The following is a 10623-nucleotide window of genomic DNA, read 5'->3' as shown; positions in this document are numbered from 1 at the left end:
GTGTCGCAGCTGACTCCACACTCCCACCGGGACCCCTGGGAGAGGCTTTGGTGGCTGGAGTCTTCCCCCTCTCCCGCCGGGCACTGGCCAACTTCTGATGCTTGACAGGTGGGGGACTGTCCGTGCTGTGGCTCCATGCCACACTTGCTGCCCTGGTGGCGGTGCACTCCAGATTCCGGTGACTACAGGCACCACTGGTCCCGGAGATGTTGTGGCTGAGGTGCTAGGTTGGGACCTGGAGAGTCGGGACCTAGGAGACGGACGTGGTGGGGGAGGTGTGAGAAAGAGGTCAAGGTTGGACAGGAAAAGTTTTTGGGAGACACTGGGACGGGTAGCTGGAGGGGATTTGGGAGTGGAGGAAGAGGTTGTGGTTGTAGGAGGTGTTTGTTTGGTGACTTTGGGTGAAGGTGCATGTGCTGGAGGCTGTTGTGAGGTGGATGGCTGTTGGGTGGGTGTGTGCCTGCATTTGTATATTTTGGGAGGTGGCTTCACAGACACACTGGGAGCGGACACAGGGGACGTGTGGATGGTAGTGGGGGTGGTGACTGCACGTGAGAGGGGTGTGGTGGTGTGTGTGCTAGTGATGGCAGTAGTGGCTGTAGATGTAGTGCATGCAGGTGTGAGTGTAGACAAGACTGGGAGGGAGGAGGGAGATGAGGAGGAGGGGGACACAGTGGAGGCAGTGGATGTTGGTGTGTCTGCATGTGTGTGATGCTTGCGTGAGTGCCTGTGGGATGTGTGGTGCTTATGTCTGCCTGAGCTTCCCTTGGGTGTTGAGGTGTGTGCATGCTGGTCTGAAGGTGTGCTTGGGATAGGCTGGGGTACAGGGGATTGGGTCTGGGTGGAGGAAGTTGGAGGGGGGAGGCTAGAGACGGGGACAATGGCTGCCATCAGTGCTGAGGCCAGAGTCTGAAAAGCTCGCTGAAGGGCCGCCTGACCAGAATGAATGCCCTCCAGGAATGCATTTGTTTGTTGCAACTGCCTTTCTACACCCTGGATGGCATTCAAAATGGTAGACTGCCCAACAGTGAGGGACCTGAGGAGGTCAATGGCCTCCTCACTGAGGGCAGCAGGGTTGACTGGGGCAGGGCCTGAGGTGCCTGGGGGGAAGGTGATGCCCACCCTCCTGGGTGAGCGGGCACGGGGCAAAGGCTGAGGGGCGGCTGGGAGGGCAGTGCTGGTAGGGGGGGGTGGCGGCTGTACCTGTAGATGCAGGGGGCACAGATGTTGCCGCCACCACAAGGGAGCTCCCATCAGAGGACGAGACTGTGTCGCTGGTGTAAGCTCCTGTCCCTGCCGTGGAGCTCCCCTCACCCTCTGTCCCACTGGTGAACTCCGAATCCGTAGTTTCGCCTTCCATGGACATGTGGGATGCAGCTCCCTCGTGCTCCGGTGCCACTACTCCTCCGCCTAATGATGCTAATGCACACAAGAACAGGGAGATCACAAAAGGAGAACGAAAGAAGAAAGACATGTTGAGTGCATGCATTACCGCTACCGTTTGCGGACACAACAGACACTGAAGCCCCCTGCACTACGCCACGCTCTCGGCTCCACTGTGCAATCCCTGGGACATGGCCTAATAGGCTATGTACGACATCTGCACACATGGATGACACAGGGGCATGACTAGGTTTACTTGGTACTCTACAGAGGTGGGGTGGGGTGCCACATGGCCTGCCTTAAGGAGGGACCTTGCCTACTAAACTCGCCCTGGCCTAGGGAAACCCACAGCCCACCTCCCCCACCCAGACACCTCCACTGCACGCTAAATCAGCAGGATGAGAGTGTAGTCACCCCCTTGTGGCTGCTGTGATGCCCTCAAGCGCCCTTCCAACTCCGGGTACGCCACCGCCAGGATCCGGAACATCAGAGGGGTCATGGTGCGATGGGCACCCCTCCCACGTTGGGAGGCCATCCCCAGCTGAGCCTCCGCCGCGTTCTTGCTCCAGCGGCGAATGTCCTCCCATCTTTTCCGGCAGCGGGTGCTCTGTCTGTGGTAGACCCCCAGGGTCCGGACGTCCTTGGCGATGGCAAGCCAAATATCTTTTTTCTGGTGAGCGCTGACCTACATGATTTGTACAGGGGGAAGAGAAACTTATTACCAACTTCACAGTCATTGGCCCCCATCCCTACCCTTGGCATGTGGCACAGGCACTCACCGTCATTTCATGCACGCCGCACTCTCTCCACTTCCTTCTTACATCCACCCCTCTCCACACAGGCATAGCCCATAGAGCATGCTCCCAGTGTACTTACCTGTTTGTCTGGAGGACCGTAGAGTAGTGTGTATGGGGGGAGGACCCCATCCACGAGTTTCTCCAACTCCTCTGATGTGAAGGCAGGGGCCCTTTCCCCAGACATTCGAGCCATTGTCTCTTCCAGACCGAGGTCACAGCAGCACTTGCAGTGTAGGTCCTCTCCTGTCGAAGATCAGGTATTGAGTGATTGAACAGATAGAAAATGGCGGTCACGTCCGCGGCGGTGCGTACCGTCACCGCCGGCGTACATCGTCATTGGCTCCTCGGACCCATAGGGTCCAATGTTAACCAATGCAGCATTGCGCCGCTGTCTTCGACCGCCTACCGCAACGGTGTACAATGCCAGCGCAGTTACCTCACATCCCATTGTCCCTCTTTAGAGGTCAGGCAGCCGCCATTTCAGGGGCCCACATGGCTTTATTTGTAACTGCGTCACACATACCTAGGCCTAGACTCTACACACATACAGGCAGCTTTTCGGATTATGATTCATGTTCTGTGTAAGCTGTGGGTACGTACCTCTGAGGTGGTTGACTCTGTGCTCGCTGTTGTCCTTCATAGGCACCGTCCGCTGGGACATGTGAGGAGATGGCGGCATCCTCCAGTGTACAGACCGCTGGTGGACCTATCGACAATGGAGGAAAGACATGTGATCATCACATACAGGCTTGACCGTGCCACAATCCATGAACTGTGTACCCAGCTGGAGCCAGACCTGATGTCAGCTATCCGCCATCCCACAGAAATCCCCTTTCAAGTGCAGGTGCTGTCAGTGCTCCATTTCCTTGCAAGTGGGTCATTTCAAACAACAGTGGCCATAGCATCAGGGATGTCCCAGCTTATGTTTTCCAACGTGTTGTCCAGAGTGTTGTCTGCCCTGCTGAAACACATGCGGAGCTACATCGTTTTCCCTCAGGTGGAGGATTTGCCTACAGTGAAAGGTGATTTCTATGCCCTGGGACATATCCCCAACATCATAGGTGCCATTGATGGGATACATGTGGCTTTGGTCCCCCCGCAGGAGTAAACAGGTGTACAGAAACCGGGAGAGTTATCATTCCATAAATGTGCAGATGGTATGTTTGGCTGAACAGTACATCTCCCATGTTAATGCCAAGTTCCCTGGCTCAGTGCATGACGCCTACATCCTGCGGAATAGCAGCATCGCTTATGTGATGGGTCAACTCTAGAGGCACCGTGTGTGGCTATTAGGTGAGCACCTGGAAGCAAGTCAGTGGGAATGGTTGTCTGGGTCTGGGGATATCCCTACAGGTTAGTGTGTGTCTAACAGTTGTCCCTCGCCTTTTGCAGGTGACTCTGGTTACCCCAACCTGTCATGGCTACTGACCCCAGTGAGGAATCCCAGGACATGGGCAGAGGAACGCTACAATGAGGCCCATGGGCGAACACAGCGGATAATCGAGCGGACCTTCGGCCTCCTGAAGGCCAGGTTCCGGTGCCTCCATATGACAGGTGGATCCCTATTCTATTCACCAAAGAAGGTGTGCCAGATCATCGTGGCCTGGTGTATGCTTGACAACTTAGCTTTGCGACGACAGGCGCCTTTTCTGCAGGGGGATGGTCCAGATGGCGGTGTTGTTGCAGCTGTGGAGCCTGTGGACAGTGAAGACGAGGAAGCAGAAGAAGAGGACATCGACAACAGGGACTCGGTGATCCTGCAATTTTTCCAGTGAGACACAGGTAAGAATACAAACCTGCCTACTACATGTACTTTAACATTACTACCTCTCTACTGTCTGTCGTTTTCACCCAGTGTATGGTCACTGAGTTGTCACTTTCCCTTACGATTTCACAGATGTGGGTCCCACTGTGTGAAATTTGCTTTGATTCCTCATGGACTAGAGCTGTGCGACATAGGTATGTTCACATTACAAATGTAAGAGCTTTTTGCCACAGTAATTGATAATACACTAATTCGAAATCACAGACTGACTCCAGATTGTTTTGTGCTTTAAGGGTGTTTATTTAAGTGCTCAATATTGGAGGGGGTTGCAAAATGGGGAGGGGTGATGGTGGAGGTATGTCCATGGCAGAGTCCAGTCTATTGGTCTCTCAGGTGCATTGCCCAAATGGGCATAGGAAGTGGAGCTGGGGCAGTTTGAATATGGACAAGGTGACAAAGTGGGACAAAAAGATGACATTCAGGGTGGTCTCATTTATTGGCGGGGGTCTTGGCATTGTTCTCTGTCTTTGTCCTGGATCTCAGGGACCGTTTGCGGGGTGGTTCTCTCTCTGCAGGGGGTGGGGTGCTGGTCTGGTGGTCCTGTCCGGTGCCTCCTGTCCACTAGTGCCGGCGGAGGTGGTGGGCAGTTCATCATCCAGGCTAGTGTCAGGGGCCCCTTGTTGTCCCACAGTGTCCCTCCTGGTGTTGAGTACTTCCTTCAGCACCCCTACGATGGTGCCAAGGGTGGAATTGATGGCTCTGAGTTCCTCCCTGAAGCCCTGATACTGTTCTTCCTGCAGCCGCTGGGTCTCCTGAAACTTGGCCAGTACCGTTGCCATCGTCTCCTGGGAGTGGTAGTAGGCTCCCATGATGTTGGAGAGGGCCTTGTGGAGAGTGGGTTTCCTTGGCCTGTCCTCCCCCTGTCGCACAGCAGCCCTCCCAGTTCCCCTGTGTTCCTGTGCCTCTGTCCCCTGAACGGTGTGCCCACTGCCCCTGCCCCCAGGTCCCTGTTGTTGTTGGGGTGGTGGGTTAGCCTGGGTTCCCTGTAGTGGTGGACACACTGCTGATTGACGTGTCCTGGGGACGGAGGTATGGGCCCGCTGGGTGGGTGCTGTTCTGGTGTTTCCAGAGGGGGGAAGCTCTGTGGTGGCCTGTGACTGTGTGATGGGAACCGACTGTCCCGAGGTCCCCAATGGGCCAGGCTGGTCATCTAGATCCAGGTGGACAGAGCTGCTGTCATCACTGTGGGCCTCTTCTGTTGTTGGTGTGGACATGTCTGGACCCTCCTGTGCGGTGATGTTGGGTAGGGGTCCTGCAGGGGTGTAAAAGCATGATTATTGCATCTGTGTGTGCCATGGTGTGCAATGGGTGGTTGACCGTGTACCCCAGTGCTTGCATTCCTGTGTGGGACGTTGTGTGAGGATGGTTTAGGGGGGTGTATGGGTTTGTGCAGTGGGCATGCTTTGGTGTTGGTTGTCCATGCTTTGTTGTTGCATGCAGGGCTTGGTGTTGGGATGTGTGGTTTGTGATATTGGGACATTTGTGAGGAGTTGGAGTGATGGGGGTGAGGGTGAGGGTGGGTGTATGTGATGGCATGCAGGTTGGGTGGGGGATGAAATAGTGAGAGATTTGACTTAGCAGAGTCCATACCTCCTGCTACTCCTGCGAGGCCCTCAGGATGCAGAATCACCAAGACCTGCTCCTCCCATGTTGTTAGTTTTGGGGGAGAAGGTGGGGGTCCCTCGCCAGTCCGCTGAACCGCAAGGTGGTGTCTTGAGACCAAGGAACGCACCTTCCCCCGTAGGTCGTTCCACCTCTTCCTGATGTCATCCCTATTTCTTGGGTGCTATCCCACTGCGTTGATTCTGTCCACTATTCTTTGGCATAGCTCCATCTTCCTAGCAATGGAGGTGTGCTACACCTGTGATCCGCATAGCTGTGGCTCTACCCGGACGATTTCCTCCACCATGACCCTGAGCTCATCCTCCGAGAACCTGCGGTGTCTTTGCCGTGCCATGGGGTGGTGTGGGTGATGTGTGGGGTGGTGTGTGTGGTGATAAGTGTGCTGATATGTAGTGGCATGTATTGTGAGGTGCGTGGAAGTTATGTGGGTGATGGTGTTGTGTGCCTGTGGATGCAAGTTTGTTGATGGTGGTGTCTCTCTCTGGCCTTCTCTCAGTGATTCTGGTCGTAGGGGTTTGTGGGTGATGTGGGTGTGTGTTTTATATAGTATTGGGTGTGTGGGAGTGGTGTGTGTATGTGATCAGGTGTGTGTATTTCGATTTGTCCAATGTGGTTGTGTTTTGTAAATGTGTGTGTATTTTGAGCGTGGCGGTGTGTACCGCCAATGGAATACGCGGTTGAAAGACCACCGCGTGGATTCGTGGGTCGTGATGGTGTGGGCGTATTTCTGTTGGCGTGACGATGGAGGTTTTGTTTTCGCCAGTTTATCACTGACCTTTGGTGTGGCGGACTTGTGTGGGTGTCTGAATTTTGGCGGATTCCGTGCTGTGGGTCATAATAGCTGTGGTGGATTTCCACGGGTGCGGCGGTGTGTTGGCGGTGTTCTGCACGGCGGTAAGCCGCTTTTACCGCCAATGTTGTAATGACCGCCATAATCTCAAAATCAACTTTACTAAAAGATGTATTTTTAAATTGTGAGCTCAGAGGCCCCAAACTCCACATGTCCATCTGCTCCTAAAGAGAATCTACACTTTAATCAGATTTAAAGGTAGCCCCCATGTTAACCTATGAGAGGGACAGGCCTTGCAACAGTGAAAAAACTAATTTAGCAATATTTCACTGTCAGGACATATAAAACACATTACTATATGTCCTACCTTAACCATACACTGCACCGTGCCCTTGGGGCTACCTAGGGCCTACCTTAGGGGTGTCTGACAAGTAAGAAAAGGGAAGATTTAGGCCTGGCAAGTGGGTACATTTGCCAAGTCGAATTTATATATAAAACTGCACACACAGACACTGCAGTGGCAGGTCTGAGACATGATTACAGAGCTACTTATGTGGGTGGCACAACCAGTGCTGCAGGCCCACTAGTAGCATTTGATTTACAGGCCCTGGTCACCTCTATTGTACTGTACTAGGGACTTACTAATAAATCAAATATGCCAATCATGGATAAGCGAATTACATAAATTTTTTGTAAAGGAACACTTGCACTTTAGCACTGGTTAGCAGTGGTAAAGTGCTCAGAGTAACAAAAACAGCAAAAACAGAGTCCAGCACACATCAACAGCCTGGGGAACAGAGGCAAAAAGTTAAGGGAGACCACACCAAGGATGAAAAGTCGAACATTAGTAAAGCTGAAACACAATCCTACAGAGCAAACAAAACATGAATAATGAAGGGTTCTGTTAAACTCAAGTCATATGTCTGGAAAGTCAGGTTTGACACCTGCTAACATCGGAAATGGTGAAGCAGCATAATGGTCAAAACAACTGTTAAAAAACCTATGTAATGAATATGGTACTAGGAGGGTTTTCATCTATGCAAATCTACAAATTAATTTCTCTTCTGAGTGCACTGCCACTTGATAGGGAGCAGTTTAGTCCCTGCCAGACTTTGGTGCTCCCCGCTGAACCCGTCTCTCCTTTTAAGCTAGGTAGGGAATGTACACCAGGCTAGAATAAGGCATTCCTGGTAAACAACGACAGACCAGGATCTCTGTGTTAAGATTTACTCTGTTAATTTAGGTACAGAAATAAATAAACTGGGCCATCGAGGTTAGGTCAATAAGCATTCAATCTAATAGAAATACAGCAAAACTCAGTAGAGTTCTGGTCAACACCCAGCATAGATTCAACTTCAAAGGATGAGGAAGGGTCTCCTTCTAGCATGATAGAATGACACTCTTTTATAGGGCTTTGGGCAAATGCTTCATACATGTATTACATTAATACATGGTTCACATGCTAATAGCCAATAGAAACTAGGCAAAAGAGCAACAGTCTGCAATGAAATACATTCAAAGAATTTCTCACTTTTCCAAATCATAGAGTTTGAGTGTTCACTACATCTGTTCTCAGTACATGAAATGCTTCATAGTATGTTATTCAGTAAGTGACAGTTGCTCTGTCCTTGGGAAAGTGCAATCTGCCCCAGTGCTTCATTTGTAAAGAACGAAGTGCCAGGGCCCAAATTATTTCTTGGAAGTCCACTGCAGCTGACACCGCCTGAGCTCCCACCACTGTTGCCAAATGCCAATGATAGCAGTAACTATCTGCTTGTTTTAAAAAAAAGATTAAATTACCAATGAGGAATTGTGCTAAAAATAGGCACACAGCACCACCAAGTGGTGAATTAATCTATGCATGTGTTTAGAAAAAGGTGTTAGTGCCGAGCACCAGCAAACACCGAAAGATATTAAGCACTGCTCTTCTGAGGTGGCTATGTGGAATCATTTTTTCAGGTGATGTAGTCAACTGATCTTTATTAAAATGCAGAATAAACAGCAGTTTCAGGTCATATGTTAGACAGCAATGTCATGAAAAAGGGACAACAAGTTCCTAAGTTCTCGTGAGTTAGAGAAAACAGGAATTCTTAACCTCTAAGCATTAAAACATGCATAATGTAAGCAACCCATGTTCACAAGGTCAATAATAGCACACGCATAACAACCCAGACAGATGCATGTGGATTATTCCTTTGTTCAGGAGAGCATTCTATGTGTGAGGGCAAACTTGCTCTTCTTTAAACTTCTATTGTAAGGAGTTGAATGTATTTTATGATAAGTGCATTGTTTGTGGGATGACATCTGTTCTAAACGACCTTTTGCTGCAGAAGAGTATGTATTTTGTTCTGGAAACTACTGTTGGTCGAGAAGATTTATCTATTTGGAATGATCCTTTTGTATGAGGGGTTTTTGTACAATAATTCCACCATTTGAGTAAATCATGTTTTACTTCGAACTATATTATTCATGAAATATGTATTATTCGTTCAAAATAACTCAGTTGACTTGTGGAGAAGCAGAATATCTTATACAAAATGCCGGTTCTGTGTAAGACACACTTTATTTAATAGAGAACACAAAATCACAAAATAAGCAGGTTCTCTGTTACAATGCACTCGGAGAAAGCTGAAATATGCTCAGGAACAATACACAGCATTGATCAGTGATCCTAGAAGTTGACAATGACAGTTGAAATAAAAAGCTTTCGGAACATGAACCTTATCATTATCTTTGGAAATATTCACAATACACCTTCAAATAATGTTTTATGACACTTCTGAAATGTTTATTATTGGTGCATCTGTCTCATTTTTATATTACTGTAGTGTTGATGACTAATGTCTTAGACTCGTTTTGTTGTACAGTATTTTTGCCTTGCTGTAGTAAAATCATTTGACAAACCCGTCATATGAATGATTTCAGTTGTCTTTAGCAGTGCTGCACAGCTTCACTTCCACCTACTTTATGAGTAAGAATAAATCGTCCCTGATTTCTAAAGCTCACCAACACCACTGCCATAAACATTGATACTAGCTTTAAAGTTCTCCTATCGAAAGTTAACACATTTTTCATGTTTTTTCTTCTGTAAAACCTCTAGCAGCAGTGAAGTAATGAAAATGCCATAAACTTTAAAAGCTATGCAATTCAAACAGCTTTCTTGGTACACAAATATACACAATGCAAGTTTTAGATCAGAATCTGGAATATAGTTATTCTTACTCCTCTTTTACCATTCTTTTAATGTATTGTTTGCAAAGAAATATTTAATACAAAGTTATGCCTTGCATACACTTTGGATCACTGGTTCGAAAAAGAGATGTTGTATAATTTAAATCATATTTCTCTTGGAAGCATGTCAACAATTGCATTTTGTTTTGGTAAGACACTTAGGGCCTGAATTATATATTGACAGAGAGGGTTCTCCATCATAATGGCGATAGAATTCTCCAATATAGTGGTCTGCTTGCCAAATTTAATTTTGAGTGAACCTTAAGTCTGGCCATGCAGAAACTACCCTGTCTCCTCTGTGTCCAAACTTCTCTGATGGCCCTGGAGAGTGAGGGCCATTGGAGAAATGGCTACATGTCACCCACCCTGTTTCTAGCCGCCAGGTTGAACCTGGCGGTAAGGAACAGTAAGATCTTTATAATGCTCCCCCTGCCATGTGAGAAGACTCCTGTGGCGAGTGGGGCATTATATTTTTTCTTTTTCTTTTCAGGAAGGAAATATGAAATGCTCTGCTACAGGGCTGTGTCCTGTTGATGCAACTCCATAGCAGAGAGTAACATGCATTGGCAGCAACCACTGTCATAGTGGTTCCTGGTAATGCTTTTATAAATGACTGCCATCCTTGCAGTCATTTATAAATCTAGCAGATGGCTCTTCCACCAGGGCAATGGAGTAATTTACCCCATTGCCCTGGTGGACCCACCGGCCGTCCTTCAGGATTTAAATCAGGCCTTTAACGACTTGTCTGGTCTGTAGTTCTGTGACTCTCCAGTTGTATAAGAGATGGACACATGGTTCAGAGCTCCGCTGAATTATCAACCGATCTTTCAAGACCTCCACCTTCCCATCAGACTGGAAACATGCTGAGATCAACCCGCTGCTTAAGAAACTCACCGCCAACCCAAGCAAGCTGAAAAACTACAGACCCATCTCTCTTCTCCCTTTCCCAGCCAAAGTAACAAAAAAGGCAGTCA

This window comes from Pleurodeles waltl, chromosome 6 (genome assembly GCF_031143425.1).
Source record: "Pleurodeles waltl isolate 20211129_DDA chromosome 6, aPleWal1.hap1.20221129, whole genome shotgun sequence".
NCBI classification, from domain to species: domain Eukaryota; kingdom Metazoa; phylum Chordata; class Amphibia; order Caudata; family Salamandridae; genus Pleurodeles; species Pleurodeles waltl.
Note: the sequence above shows the minus strand (reverse complement) of the source record.